Here is a 15,055-nt window from a genome sequence, read left to right as displayed (position 1 = left end):
ATGGAAAGTCTATACTATCAAACACCATCGTGTATTTTAAAGATACAATAATTAAGAAAGTATAATATTGCCATAGTGATCAACAAAGAGACCCCTCAAAAGGGATAGACTCTTGAGAACATTCATCACATATATACAGGCACTTGATTTATGACAAAGATGATACTTCAGAAAATGGGTCAATGATATTTTCAGTTGGATACTGGATCAGTTGGATGTCCATATGATAATAGTAGAAAATTGACTCCTACATTACAATATACATAAAATTCTAAAAAATTTGATTCCTACTTGTATGTAAGAAAAAATGTCTACATGTGCAACAAGAGCTGTGTATGAGAATGCTTAGAACAGTGTTATTTCCAATAACCTAAACATGAAACAAACCTCAAATCCTTTGTCTTATAGATTAGGCAAGTTACTGATTACAAATTATTATGAATTTTAAATTTTGTTGTATGATCCAATATGATCATTAATTTAGCTTCACACTTACATATTCTACATTTTCCTGTAATGCGTTGTGCCTTGCCATTTAAAAAGTGAAAGAAAAAACTCTTAGAATTAATGTTGCATGTGAAATACCAATGTATTTAGAACTGACACTCTACATTTGAAAATTTGCAGATAAAGCTATATATGACTTAGAGGTAATTACACAGTATTAAACAGATTGTTTATTCACCAAGAAAAAAGATAAAATTGCTAAAATCATAAATGAGATTCTATCACTACTGATCCTATGAATATTGAATAATAATAAATACTACAAAACCTCTATGTCCATAAAGTGGCCAATTACTTGCCAGAGACACTCTGCCCAATCTCACATATGAAAAAAGCATATAACCAAGTAGGTGTATATTATATAAATTTATTAAATTATTTGACTCTTTAAATTGAAGCATAACTGGTTTATAATGTTGTATTACTTTCAGGCACACAACACAATGATTCAATAATTAACAACCTTCCAAAACAGAAAGCACCTGACAACAATAATTTCACTTATGGATTCTAACAACTTTTTAAGGAATATATGGCAGCACATCTCTATAATCTCATCCAGAAAACAGAAGCAGAGAGAATGCTTCCTAATTCATTCTGAAGTCAGCATTTTGCTAATACCAACACCAGACAGACATTACAAGAAAGGAAACTACAGGACAATATTCATCATCAGTTCAGTCCCTCAGTCATGTCTGACTCTTTGCAACTCCAGGGACTGCAGCACACCAGGCTTCCCTGTCCATCACCAACTTCCGGAGCTTGCTGAGACCCATGTCCATTGATTCAGTGATGCCGTCCAACATCTCATCCCCTGTTGTCCCCTTCTCCTCCGGCCTTCAATCTTTCCAAAAATCAGGGTCTTTCATTGAGTCAGTCATAATAGATGTGAAAATCCTCAACAAAATATTTTAGAAATAAAATCTAATAACATATAAAACCACACATAACCAGCACCAAACGGAACATATCCCAGTCTGGTTCAGGGTTCAAATATCAATTTGATATAATCCATGACATCAACAGGCTGAAGAAGTAAAGTGATATCAGTTCAGTTAAGTTTAGTTCAGTTGCTCAGTCGTGTCTGACTCTTTGCAACCCCATGAATCGCAGCACGCTAGGCCTCCCTGTCCATCACCAACTCCCGGAGTTGACTCAGACTCACGTCTATCAAGTCGGTGATGCCATCCAGCCATCTCATCCTCTGTTGTCCCCTTCTCCTCCTGCCCCCAATCCCTCCCAGCATCAGAGTCTTTTCCAATGAGTCAACTCTTCGCATGAGGTAGCCAAAGTATTGGAGTTTCAGCTTTAGCATCATTTCTTCCAAAGAAATACCAGGGCTGATCACCTTTAGAATAGACTGGTTGGATCTCCTTGCAGTCCAAGGGACTCTCAAGAGTCTTCTCCAACACCACAGTTCAAAAGCATCAATTCTTCGGTGCTCAGCTTTCTTCACAGTCCAACTCTCACATCCATACATGACCACTGGAAAAACCATAGCCTTGACTAGAAGGAAGTGATATCAGTAGATGCATAAGAGCATTTGATAAAATTCAACATTAAACATTTATATTAAAAACTCTACAAACTAAGAATAGAGGGAACCTTTCTCAACTTGATAAAGCATGTCTATGGAAAACCTGCAAATAATACAATTTGGTGAGAAACTAAATGCTTTCTTCCTAGATTGGGAACAAAGCAAAGATGCCCCCTCTCACCAATCCTTTTCAGCAACATATTGGAAGTCCTAGTTAATACAGTATGTGTATATATTATTCTACTTATGTGTATATATGTACATATTTATAGAATATTTATACATATAATAGAACAAAAGCATGTACTGACATTTGAATAGCAAAATTGGAGAGTGCATAACTATGTGGAAGAGAAGGGAATCTAGAAGATACAAGTAATCTCAGTGGTAAATATGTTTAACTTTGCAGAAAAAATTAAGAATTATAAAATAGGCTAAGATAGAGTTGAACAAAGTGTACAATATTTGTTAAATTAATCATAGTGTTAAAAAAGTATTTAAACTGAAAATGAAAGTTGTTCAGTCGGGTCTGAATCTTTGCAACCCCATGGACTATTAAGCTAACTGTAAATGCAATGTAGCAGTGAAAAAAACAGAGAAGTTCTAATGCACAGGCATGGATAATTTTTAATGCATACTTTCCAGTCAGTCATAGAGTGACAATTAATTTGTGATATCATCTTTAAAGAAAAAGAAAACTCATACATAATCTATACATTTACACTATAAATGCTTAAAAGCATACAAAGTGCATAATAACATTTCAATAGTATTTCTACCAGAGAAGAGGAATAGGTTTGTTAAGAAATCCTTTGTTTCACCTGCAAGTTTTGTTTGTTTGTTTTTTCCCATGGAGTGTATTCATATTACTTGTGTAAGTAAATTATGTTCTACTTAAAAGTGGAAACATATTTGATTCCATTAGAAAAAAAAAATTAAAGCAGAGAGAGATCTAAGCCAAGTAGCTCTACAATGAGGCTTGTGGGTCCCTGTTAAGATTGCCAGGCCTCAGATTTCACTTTATTATATAGATAAAATACTAGATAAGCAATAAAGACATTTCCCGGTCTCAAAAATTCCTTCAAAGCAAACTATTTCAGAAATGACTACTTGATATGTTTCTATATCCAGAAGATTCTTCTCTGACACATCACTAAAATCTGTAGAGCTCAGAGCTATTGTTTTCTAGACATATATTCCTAGCCATTTCTTTTCATTTTTCTTTGTACCCAGAATTCTGTCCTTGACCTTTTATTTCTTTTCCATTTTTTAAAATCTTCTCAGAAAAGGTTAGCTTCTAAATATAAGTTGATGACCCATTTCTCTCTTGTTGCCAAATGTGTTGCAAGCTCTAGATTCAGTCATGTATCTAAGTACCTGGAGAAAGTTTTCATTCAGTGGATGTGCAGGTAGCTCCTTTTCCCTGAAACATCTCTATCTGAGTAATACCTGTGCATTTATGGCGGTAACTGTGCGGCGTTGGAGAGACTTTGAGGAGATACCCCACATCCAAGGGCAAAGGAGAAGCCCCAGCAAGACTGTAGGAGGGGCAAAATCACATTTGGAATCAAACCCCATACCTGTCAGAGATGCTCAGAGGGCTCAAACAAAACCTTGTGCACACCAGGACCCAAAGACCCCACAGACTGAGACAGAACTGTGTTTGGGTGTCTGCTGAGGAGATAAGAGTCAGCAGTGGACTGCTGCAGGGGCAGGGGCTCTGGGTGAGGTAGACCTGGGTATGGTATAAGCCCTCTTGGAGGAGGTTGCTATTAACCCACCATAGAGCCAGCAAAACTTTCACAGGACTGGGGAAACAGACTTTGGGAGGGCATAAACAGAAACTTGTGCACACCAGGATCCAGGAAAAGGATCCTGGTGAAAGTGACCCCATAAGAGACTGGCCAAGACGTGTCTGTGAGTGTCCAGGCATCTCCGGAGGAGGCGTGGCTTGGCAGTGGCCTGCTGCAGGGCTGGAGGCACTGAATGTAGCAGTGGCTGCATGGGACCTTTTGAAGGAGGTCTCCATTGTTTTCATTACATCTACCATAGTTTCAGTTCAGTTCAGTTCAGTTCAGTCGCTCAGTCCTGTCCGACTCTTTGTGACCCTATGAATCACAGCACTCCAGGCCTCCCTGTCCATCACCAACTCCCGGAGTTCAATCAAACTCATGTGCATCGAGTTGGTGATGCCATCCAGCCATCTCACCTCTGTTGTCCCCTTCTCCTCCTGCCCCCAATCCCACCACAGTTTGGCCTCAGGTCAAATAACAGGGAGGGAACATAGGCCCTCCATTCAACAGAAAATTGGATTAAAGATTTACTGAGCATGGCCTCACCCATCAGAACAAGACCCAGTTTCCCTCTCAGTCAATCTCTGCCATCAGGAAGCTTCCATAAGCCTCATCCTTCTCCATCAGAGGGCAGACAGAATGAAACCACAATCACAGACAACTAATCAATGATCACATGGATGACAGCCTTGTCTAACTCAAGGAAACTATGACCCATGTTGTGTTCAGTTTAGTTCAGTCGCTCAGTCATATCTGATTCTTTGCAATCCTGTGGACTGCAGCATGCCAGGCCTCCCTGTCCATCACCAACTCTCAGACTTTACTCAAACTCAGGTCCATCGAGTCGGTGATGCCATCCAACCACCTCATCCTCTGTCATCCACCTTTCCTCCTGGCTTCAATCTTTTCCAGCATCAGGGTCTTTTCCAATGAGTCAGTTCTTCACATGAGGTGGCCAAAGTATTGGAGTTTCAGCTTCAGCATCAGTCCTTCCAATGAACACCCAGGACTGATCTCCTTTAGGATGGACCGATTGGATCTCCTTGCAGTCCAAGGGACTCTCAAGAGTCTTCTCCAACACCAAGTTCAAAAGCATCAATTCATCAGTGCTCAGCTTTCTTTATAGTCCAACTCTCACATTCATACATGACTACTGGAAAAAACATAGCTTTGACTAGACAGACCTTTGTTGGCAAGTAATGTCTCTGCTTTTCAATATGCTGTCTAGGTTAATCATAACTTTTCTTCCAAAGAGCAAGCATCTTTTAATTTCATGGCTTCAGTTACCACCTGAAGTGATTTTGGAGCCCCCCAAAATAAAGTCTGTCACTGTTTCCACTGTCTCCCCATCTATTTCCCATAAAGTGATGGGCCCACATGCCATGATCTTAGTTTTCTAAATGTTGAGTTTTAAGCCAACGTTTTCACTCTCCTCTTTCAATTTCATCATGAGGCTCTTTACTTCTTTTTTGTTTTCTGCCATAAGGGTGGTGACATCTGCATATCTGAGGTTATTGATATTTCTCCTGGCAATCTTGATTCTAGCATGTGCTTCATCCAGCCCAGCATTTGTCAAGATGTATTCTCCATATAAGTTAAATAAGCAGGGTGAGAAAATATAGCCTTGATATACTCCTTTACCTATTTGGAACCAGAATGTTGTTCCATGTACAGCTCTAACTGTTGCTTCTTGGCCTGCATACAGATTTCTTAAGAGGCAGGTCAAAAGTTTGCTGTGATCCACACAGTCAAAGTCTTTGGCATAGTCAATAAAGTAGAAGTACATGTTTTTCTGGAACTCTCTTGCTTTTTCAATGATCCAGAGGATGTTGGCAATTTGATCTCTGGTTCCTCTGCATTTTCTAAATCCAGCTTGAACATCTGGAAGCTCACAGTTCACATACTGTTGAAGCCTGGCTTGGAGAAATTTGAGCATCACTTGACTAGCGTGCGAGATGAGTGCAATTGTGAGGTAGTTTGAACATTCTTTGGCTGTGCCTTTCTTTGGGATTTGGAATGAAAACTGACCTTTTCCAGTCCTGTGGCAACTGCTGAATTTTCAAAATTTGCTGACATATTGAGTACACCACTTTCACAGCATCATCTTTTAGGATTTGAAATAGCTCAACTGGAATTCCATCACCTCCACTAGCTTTCTTCATAGTGATGGTTCCTAAGGCCCACTTGACTTCGCATTCCTGGATGTCCTGCTCTAGGTGAGTGATCATATCACCCTGATTATATGGGTCATGAAGATTTTTTTGTATAGTTCTTCTGTGTATTCTTGCCACCTCTTCTTAATATATTCTGCTTCTGATATGTCCATACAATTTCTGTCCTTTATTGTATTCATCTTTGCATGAAATGTTCCCTTGGTGTCTCTAATTTTCTTGAAGAGATCTCTAGTCTTTCCCATTCTATTGTTTTTCTTATTTCTTTGCCTTAATCACTGAAGAAGTCTTTCTTATTTCTCCTTGCTATTTTTTGGAACCCTGCAATCAAATGGATATATCTTTCCTTTTCTTCTTTGCCTTTCACTTCTCTTCTTTTCACAGCTGTTTGTAAGGCCTCCTCAGACAACTATTTTGCCTTTGCATTTCTTTCCCTTGAGGATGGTCTTGATCCTTGCCTCCTGTAAAATGTCATCTCCATCCATGGTTCTTCAGGCATTCTGCCTATCAGATCTAATCCTTTGAATCTATTTCGCACTTCCACTGTGTAGTCGTAAGGGATGTGATTTAGGTCATACCTGAATGGTCTAGTGGTTTTCCCTACTTTCTTCAATTTAAGTCTGAATGTGGCAATAAGGAGTTCATCATCTGAGCCACAATCAGCTTCTGGTCTTGTTTTGTATGACTGTATAGAGCTTCTTGCTCTTTGATGGCGAAGAATATAATCAACCTGATTTTGGTATTAACCATATGGTGATGTCCATGTGTAGAATCTTCTCTTGTGTTTTTGGAAGAGGGTGTTTACTATGACCAGTGTGTTCTCTTTGCAAAACTCTATTAGCCCTTGCCCTGCTTCATTCTGTACTCCAAGGCCAAATTTGCCAGTTACTCCAGGTATTTCTTGACTTCCTACTTTTGCATTCCAGTCCCCTATAATGAAAAGGAATTCTTCTTTGGGTGTTAGTTCAATAAGGTCTTGTAGGTCTTCCTAGAAGCATTCAACTTCAGCTTCTTCAGCATTACTGGTCAGAGCATAGACTTGGATTACTGTCTTACTGAATGGTTTGCTTGGTAACAAACAGAGATCACTCTTGTTTTTGAGATTGCATCCAAATACTGCAGTTTGGACTCTTGTTGACTATGATGGTTCCTCCAGTTCTTCTGAGGGATTCTTGCCCACAGTAGAAGATATATTTGTCATCTGAGTTAAATTCACCTATTCAAATCCATTTTAGTTCTCTGATTCCTAAAATGTTGACATTCAGCCTCGCCATCTCCTGTTTGATCACTGCCAATTTACCATGATTCATGGACCTAAACATTCCAGGTTCCTATGCACTATTGCTCTTACAGCATCAGACTTTAGTTCCATCACCAGTCACATCCACAACGGGGTGTTATTTTTGCTTTGGCTCCATCTCTTCATTCTTTCTGGAGTTATTTCTCTACTGATCTCCAGTAGCATATTGGGTACCTACCGACTTGGGGAGTTCATCTTTCAGTGTCCTATCTTTTTGCCTTTTCGTACTGTTTGTGGGATTCTCAAGGCAAGAATACTGAAGTGGTTTGTCATTCCCTTCTCCAGTGGACCACAATTTGTCAGAACTCTCCACCATGACCCGTCTGTCTTGGGTGGCCCTACAAGGCATGCCTCATAGTTCCATTGAGTTAGACAAGGCTGTGGCCATGTGATCAGATTGATTAGTTTTCTGTTATTGTGGTTTTCAGTCTGTCTGCCCCCTGATGGAGAAGGATAAGAGGCTTATGGAAAACTGGGTCTTGTTCTTATGCTTGGGGCCACTTTCAATAAATCTTTAATCCAATTTTCTGTTGAAGTGTGGGGCTGTGTTCCCTCCCTGTTATTTACCTGGGGCCAAGCTATGCTAGAAATAATGAAGACAATAGAGACCTCCTTCAAAAGGTCCCATGCAGGCACTGCTACACTCAGTGCCCCCAACCCTGTAGCAGGTCACCGCCAACCCATGCCTCCACTGGTGACTCCTAGATACTCACAGGTAAGCCTGGGTCTGTTTCTTGTGGGGTCACTGTTCCTTTCTCAAGTCCTGGTGCTCACAAGGTTCTGTTTGTGCCCTTCAAATGTTTGTTTCCCCAGTCCTGTGTAAGTTCTGGAAGTTCTATGGTGGGTTAATGGCAACATCCTCCAAGAGGGCTTATGCATACTCAAGTCTGCTGCACCCAGAGCCTCTGCCCCTGTGGAAGTCCACTGCTGATAAGAGTGTCCATAGGAGACACTCAAACACAGTTCTGTTACAATCTCTGTGGGGTCTTCAGGTCCTGGTGTACACAAGGTTTGTTTGAACCCTCTGAACATCTCTGGTATGTATGGGGTTTGACTCTAAATGCGATTTTGACCCTGCTACCATCTTGCAGGAGCTTCTCCTTTGCCCTTGGATGTATCTCCTTAAAGTTTCTCCAGCACTGTGCAGCCACTGCTCTAGCACCTACCATCTTGCTGGGGCTTCTCTGCTCTTGCCTTGTAGGGCCACTCAAGATGGGTCATGGTGGAGAGTTCTGACAAAACATGGTCCACTGGAGAAGGGAATGGCAAATAACTTCAGTGTTCTTGCCTTGAGAACCCCAGGAACAGTATGAGAAGGCTAAAAGATAGGACACTGGAAGATGAACTCCCCAGGTACATAGGTGCTAAATATGCTACTGGAGATCAGTGGAGAACTAACCCCAGAAAGAAAGAAGAGATGGAGCCAAAGCAAAAACAACACCCAGTTGTGGATGTGACTGGTGATGGAACTAAAGTCAGATGCTATAAAGAGCAATATTGCATAGGAACCTGGAATGTTTAGGTCCACGAATCAAGGTAAATTGGCAGCGGTCAAACAGGAGATGACAAGGCTGAATGTCAACATTTTAGGAATCAGCGAACTAAAATGGACTGAAATGGGTGAATTTAACTCAGATGACCATTATATCTCCTACTGTGGACAAGAATCAGAAGAACTGAAGAAACCATCATAGTCAACAAAAGAGTCTGAACTACAGTATTTGGATGCAATCTCAAAGAAGACAGAATGATCTCTGTTTGTTTCCAAAGCAAACCATTCAATATCACAGTGATCCAAGCCTATGCTCTGACCAGTAATGCTGAAGAAGCTGAAGTTGAATGTTTCTAGGAAGACCTACAAGACCTTCTAGAACAACCCCCAAAGAATTCCTTTTCATTATAGGGGACTGGAATGCAAAAGTAGGAAGTCAAGAAATACCTGGAGTAACTGGCAAATTTGGCCTTGGAGTACAGAATGAAGCAGGGCAAAGGCTAATAGAGTTTTGCAAAAAGAATGCACTGGTCATAGCAAACACCCTCTTCCAAAATCACAGGAGAAGACTCTATACATGGACATCACCAGACGGTCAATACCAAAATCAGATTGATTATATTCTTTACAGTCAAAGAGGGAGAAGCTCTATACGGCCAGACAAAACAAGACCAGAAGCTGACTGTGGTTCAGATGATGAACTCCTTATTGCCAAATTCAGACTTAAATTGAAGAAAGTAGGGAAAACCATTAGGCCATTCAGGTATGACATAAATCTGTCCCTTACAACTATACAGTGGAAGTGATAAATATATTCAAGGAATTAGATCCATAACAGAGTGCCTGAGGAACTATGGACAGAGGTTTGTGACACTGTACAGGAGGCAGGGATCAAGACCATCCCCAAGAAAAAGAAATGCCAAAAGGCTAAATGGTTGTCTGAGGAGGGCTTACAAACAGCTGTGAAAAGAAGAGAAGTGAAAGGCAGAGGAGAAAAGGAAAGATATACCTATTTGAATGCAGAGTTCCAAAGAATAGCAAGGAGAGATAAGAAAGCCTTCCTTGGTGTTCAATGCAAAGAGATAGGGGGGAAAAAAAAGAATAGGAAAGACTAGAGATCTCTTCAAGAAAATTAGAGATACCAAGGGAACATTTCATTCAAAGATGGGCACAATAAAGGACAGAAATTGTATGGACGTATCAGAAGCAGAATTTATTAAGAAGAGGTGGAAAGAATACACAGAAGAACTATACAAAAAGGGTCTTCATGACCCAGATAATAATGATGGTGTGATCACTCACCTAGAGCCAGACATCCAGGAATGTGAAGTCAGGAGGCCTAGCAAGCATCACTATGAAGAAAGCTAGTGGAGGTGATGGAATTCCAGTTGAGCTATTTCAAATCCTAAAAGATGATGCTGTGAAAGTTGTGCACACAATATGTCAGCAAATTTTGAAAATTCAGCAGTTGCCACAGGACTGGAAAAGGTCAGTTTTCATTCCAATCCCAAAGAAAGGCAAAGCCAAAGAATGCTCAAATTACCACACATTGCACTCATCTCACATGCTAGTCAAGTAATGCTCAAAATTCTCCAAGCCAGGCTTCAACAGTATGTGAACTTTGAGCTTCCAGATGTTCAAGCTGGATTTAGAAAATGCAGAGGAACCAGAAATCAAATTGCCAACATCCTCTGGATCATCAAAAAAGCAAGAGAGTTCTAGAAAAACATGTACTTCTACTTTATTGACTATGCCAAAACCTTTGACTGTGTGGATCACAGCAAACTTTTGAAAATTCTTCAAGAGATGGGAGTACCAGACCACCTGACCTGCCTCTTGAGAAATCTGTATGCAGGTCAAGAAGCAACAGTTAGAGCTGGACATGGCACAACATTCCGGTTCCAAATAGGTAAAGGAGTACATCAAGTCTGTATGTTGTCACCTGCTTATTTAACTTATATGCAGAGTATATCCTGAGAAATGCTGGGCTGGATGAACCACAAGCTGAAATCAAGATTGCCAGGAGAAATATCAATAACCTCAGATATGCAGATGACACCACCCTTATGGCAGAAAGTGAAGAAATAAAGAGCCTCTTGATGAAATTGAGAGAGGAGAGTGAAAAAGTTGGCTTCAAACTCAACATTCAGAAAACTAAGATCATGGCATCCAGTCCCATCACTTTATGGGAAATAGATGGGTAAACAGTGGAAACAGTGACAGATTTTATTTTCTTGGGGCTCTAAAATCACTACAGATGGTGACTGCAGCCATGAAATTAAAACACATTGCTCCTTGGAAGAAAAGTTATGACCAACATACACAGTATATTAAAATGCAGAAACATTACTTGCCAACAAAGTTCCATCTAGTGAAAGCTATGGTTTTTCCAGTAGTCATATATGGTGTGGGCGTTGGACTATAAAGAAAGCTGAGCATGAAGAATTGATGCTTTAGAACTTTGATGTTGGAGAAGACTCTTGGGCATCCCTTTCACAGCAAGGAGATCCAAACAGTTCATCCAAAAGGAAATCAGTCCTGAATATTCATTGAAAGGGCTGATGCTGAATCTGAAGCTCCAATACTTTGTCCACCTGACTCATTTGAAAAGACCCTGATGCTGGGAAAGATGTAAGGCGGGAGGAGAAGAGGACAGCAGAGGATGACGTGGTTGTATGGGATCACTGACTCAGTGGAGATGAGTTTGACTAAACTCTGGGAGTTGGTGATGGACAGGGAGCCCTGGCATGCTGCAGTCCATGGGGTCGCAAAGAGTAGGACATGATTGAGCCACTGAACTGAACTGAATACCTGTGTACTCAATGTTCCCTAATTTGGGTTAAACATATGCCGACCATCCACTTAGTTTCCTAAACAAATAATAAGTTATTTCCTTTGTGCTTCTGTTCAGTCTTTGTTATTGGATTTCTCCACCAGGCCTGTTGCTGCTTATTTCTGTTTAATACATCCACATTTTCACCTTATGTCAGACTCTTATCATTTCTCACTCTGATTTTGCAGTACTGTCCTTATGGTGTTTCATAGACTAAGCCGAGTCTATTCTCCTTATCACTGAAAGAGCTTTCTACCACACAAATCTGATCATGTTATTTACTACTGTTTCATTTTAAAGTATCTCCTATTGCTTTCAGAATGTTAAAAAGAAAATTATCTTGACATAAAAAAAGACTCTTCCCTCTATCTGCAGCCTCCTATCCAACCACTTTAGTGCTTACTTCCTCCCAATGACAATTCCTGGCATGAAATAGCACACTTTTTATTTTTTAATTCACAAGGTGTTTTAATGAGGTATAATTTAAACACCATAAATTTTCACCAGTGTTGGCTGTTGAAATTTGATAATTTTAGTCATATTGTACCATCATTACCACAACCCAGTTTTTTAATATCTCCATCACTCAAAAAAAATTCTCTTGAGTACATTTGTAATTATTTTTTAATCCTATATCAGCCTCAGGCAATCATGACATACTTCCAGTCTTTATGAATAATACAGTATAAATAATCTGCCTTTTCTGGGTATTTCCTATAAGTGGAATCATACAATATGTAACATTTTGCATCTAGCATAATATTTTTGATGCTCATACATATTATAGCATATATTACTCAGTGTTTTATACTTTTCATTGTTGGAAGTTATCCTATTTTATATTATACATTTGGTTTATGCATTTACCAGCTGATAGACATTTGGATTGTTTCCAGATTTGGGCTATCATGGATGATGCTGCTAAGAATATTTACATAGAAGCCTTTTGTGCACAGATGTTTTCACTTCTCTTGGATAGAATCCTAGGAATGGAATTGCTGGATCATATGGTAGCTTTATGTTTAACTTTTTAAGAAACTGACAAAATATTTTCCAAGTAACTATACATTCTTACGTTCCCACCCCCGGCCCCTGCAATGTATGAAGTTTCCGAATGCTTCATATTCTTGCCATTACTTGGAATTGACTGTCTTTTGATTATAAACATTCTATTGGGTATTATTACATTGTGGTTCAGTTACTGTTTCCCTACTGAAAAATAATATAGAGCACCTTTTCTTGCACTTATCAACTATTTCTATGTCTTCTTTGGTGAAATGTCTGTTCTCATGTCCATTTCCTCTTTTGAGTTGTTTCTTATATTATTGTGCTTTAAATATTTTGGCATATTATTTGCAAGTATGGCCTCCTAGCTTGTGGACTGTTGTTTCATTTTTTAAATGCTAAGTTTCCAATTTTAAAGTAACAAATGCTTTTGGAGTTTTATATAAGAATATAAGAATTCTTTGTCTAACTCCAAGTAATGAAGAGTTTCATGTATTTTTTTTTCATTGTTGTTCAGAGGTTTTATTACTTTAGTTCTTACGTTTGTGTTTATGATATGTTTTGAGTTGATTTTTGTGTATGATATGAGTAAAGAATGTGGGGTTTTTGTTTGTTTGTTTTTTACTTTGTTCAATTGTCTCAGAACTAGTTAGTGAAAGGACTCTCCATTACCTATTTAATGTCTTGGTATTTTTGTTGAAAGCCAATTGACTGAAATTATAAATGTAATTTCTGAAATATCAGTTCTCTTCCATTTATCTTTATCCCTATCCTGATCACTGTCATAGTGTCTTGATCACTTTACCTTTAAAGTAAGTTTTAAAATCACACATTTTAAGTCCTCTAATTTTGTCCTATTTTTCAAAGTTGGAGAAACTTTATTGGTCATACTTTGCTGGTGGACATGGTCAGTCATCTAACCATTAGGTCAAATAGTTTGGCATAAAATCTAGCGATTTTTAAACATTTATCCCAGAAAAGTGAAGACTTACCACCAGGCAGAAGCTTATACACACGTTTTCAAAGCAATTTTATTTGTAATAGCCTTAAACTGGGATATATGTACCCATCCTTCAGTGGTGAATGGTTAAGTCAACTGTTGTGTATTCCTACTATGGGATACTACTCAGCAGTACAGGAGTATGAACTATTATACATCCAACAACTTGGATGAGCATCAAGGAAATAAAGTGAAAAATGTCAAACTCAAAAGAATATCTACTGTATGATTCCACTTATATAACATTTGTGAAATAACATGAGAATAGAGATGGATATTGATTAGTAATTGCCAAGTGATGGAGGCAGGGGAGTTGCATGGTTGTAAAAGGATGACATGAAGGAAAATTTTGGTATAGTCACGTATCTTAGTGGTGCTTGTAGTTACCCAGAGTCGCATGTGATAAAATTGCATGGAGGTACACACACACACACAGATGAGTGTATATATAGCTGGTAAAATCTAAATAACCTCTGTGGCTTTGGCTTGTACCAATAACAACTTTCTGGTTTAGATATTTTACTATAATTCTGAAAGATGTTAATATTGGGAGACCCTGGGAAAGTGATTCTGAGAACTACCCCGTGCTTTTATTTACAATATCCTATGAATCCATAATAATTTAAAAATAAGAAGTTGGAAAAAGAAAAAATATATAAAATACATATGAAAAAACAGAATTCAGGGTTTCTTAAGAATGTATTTCAATTCTGAAAAATAATGTTAAAAAAGTAATAAGCCCTACTAAGAACTTTTAAAAAGTAAAGAACATTGTATAAAACAAAGGAAATAAATGCCCAAAAGATATAAGAAATCTGAAGAATTTTTACATAGAGATAGTTGTTGTTAATATCCTGGTGTATATATTTTTCTTTTTGTGAATATAATAAATATTGTCTTGCAATATGCTTTAAAAAATCAACTACATTGTAAGAATTTTACCATATAATTAAATATTATTCCACAATGTTATTTTAAATGTTTATATAAAAGGGAAATGTGTTCTCTTGTTACAGAGTCTCCACATATTTCCCTTTTATATAAAGAAATTATTGGACATTTAATGAGGTTCCTAATTTTACTACAGCAAACAGGTGCAATAAACATTTTTTTAGATTTCATTTTTTCAGATATACACTTGTATTATTTATTTAGGATATATTTGTAGATAGGAATTCTAGGTAAAAATTGAGTACATATCTAAGATTTTTAAAAATATCTTAAAATTCAGTTCAGTTCAGTTCAATTCAGTCGCTCAGTCATGTCCGACTCTTTGCGACCCCATGAATGGCAGCACGCCAGGCCTCCCTGTCCATCACCAACTCCCGGAGTTCACCCAGACTCACGTCCATCGAGTCAGTGATGCCATCCAGCCATCTTATCCTCTGTCGTCCCCTTCTCCTCCTGCCCCCAATCC

Source organism: Bison bison, unplaced genomic scaffold, assembly GCF_000754665.1.
Source record: "Bison bison bison isolate TAMUID 2011002044 unplaced genomic scaffold, Bison_UMD1.0 scf7180017863702, whole genome shotgun sequence".
NCBI lineage: Eukaryota > Metazoa > Chordata > Mammalia > Artiodactyla > Bovidae > Bison > Bison bison.
This window is presented reverse-complemented; position numbering follows the sequence as displayed.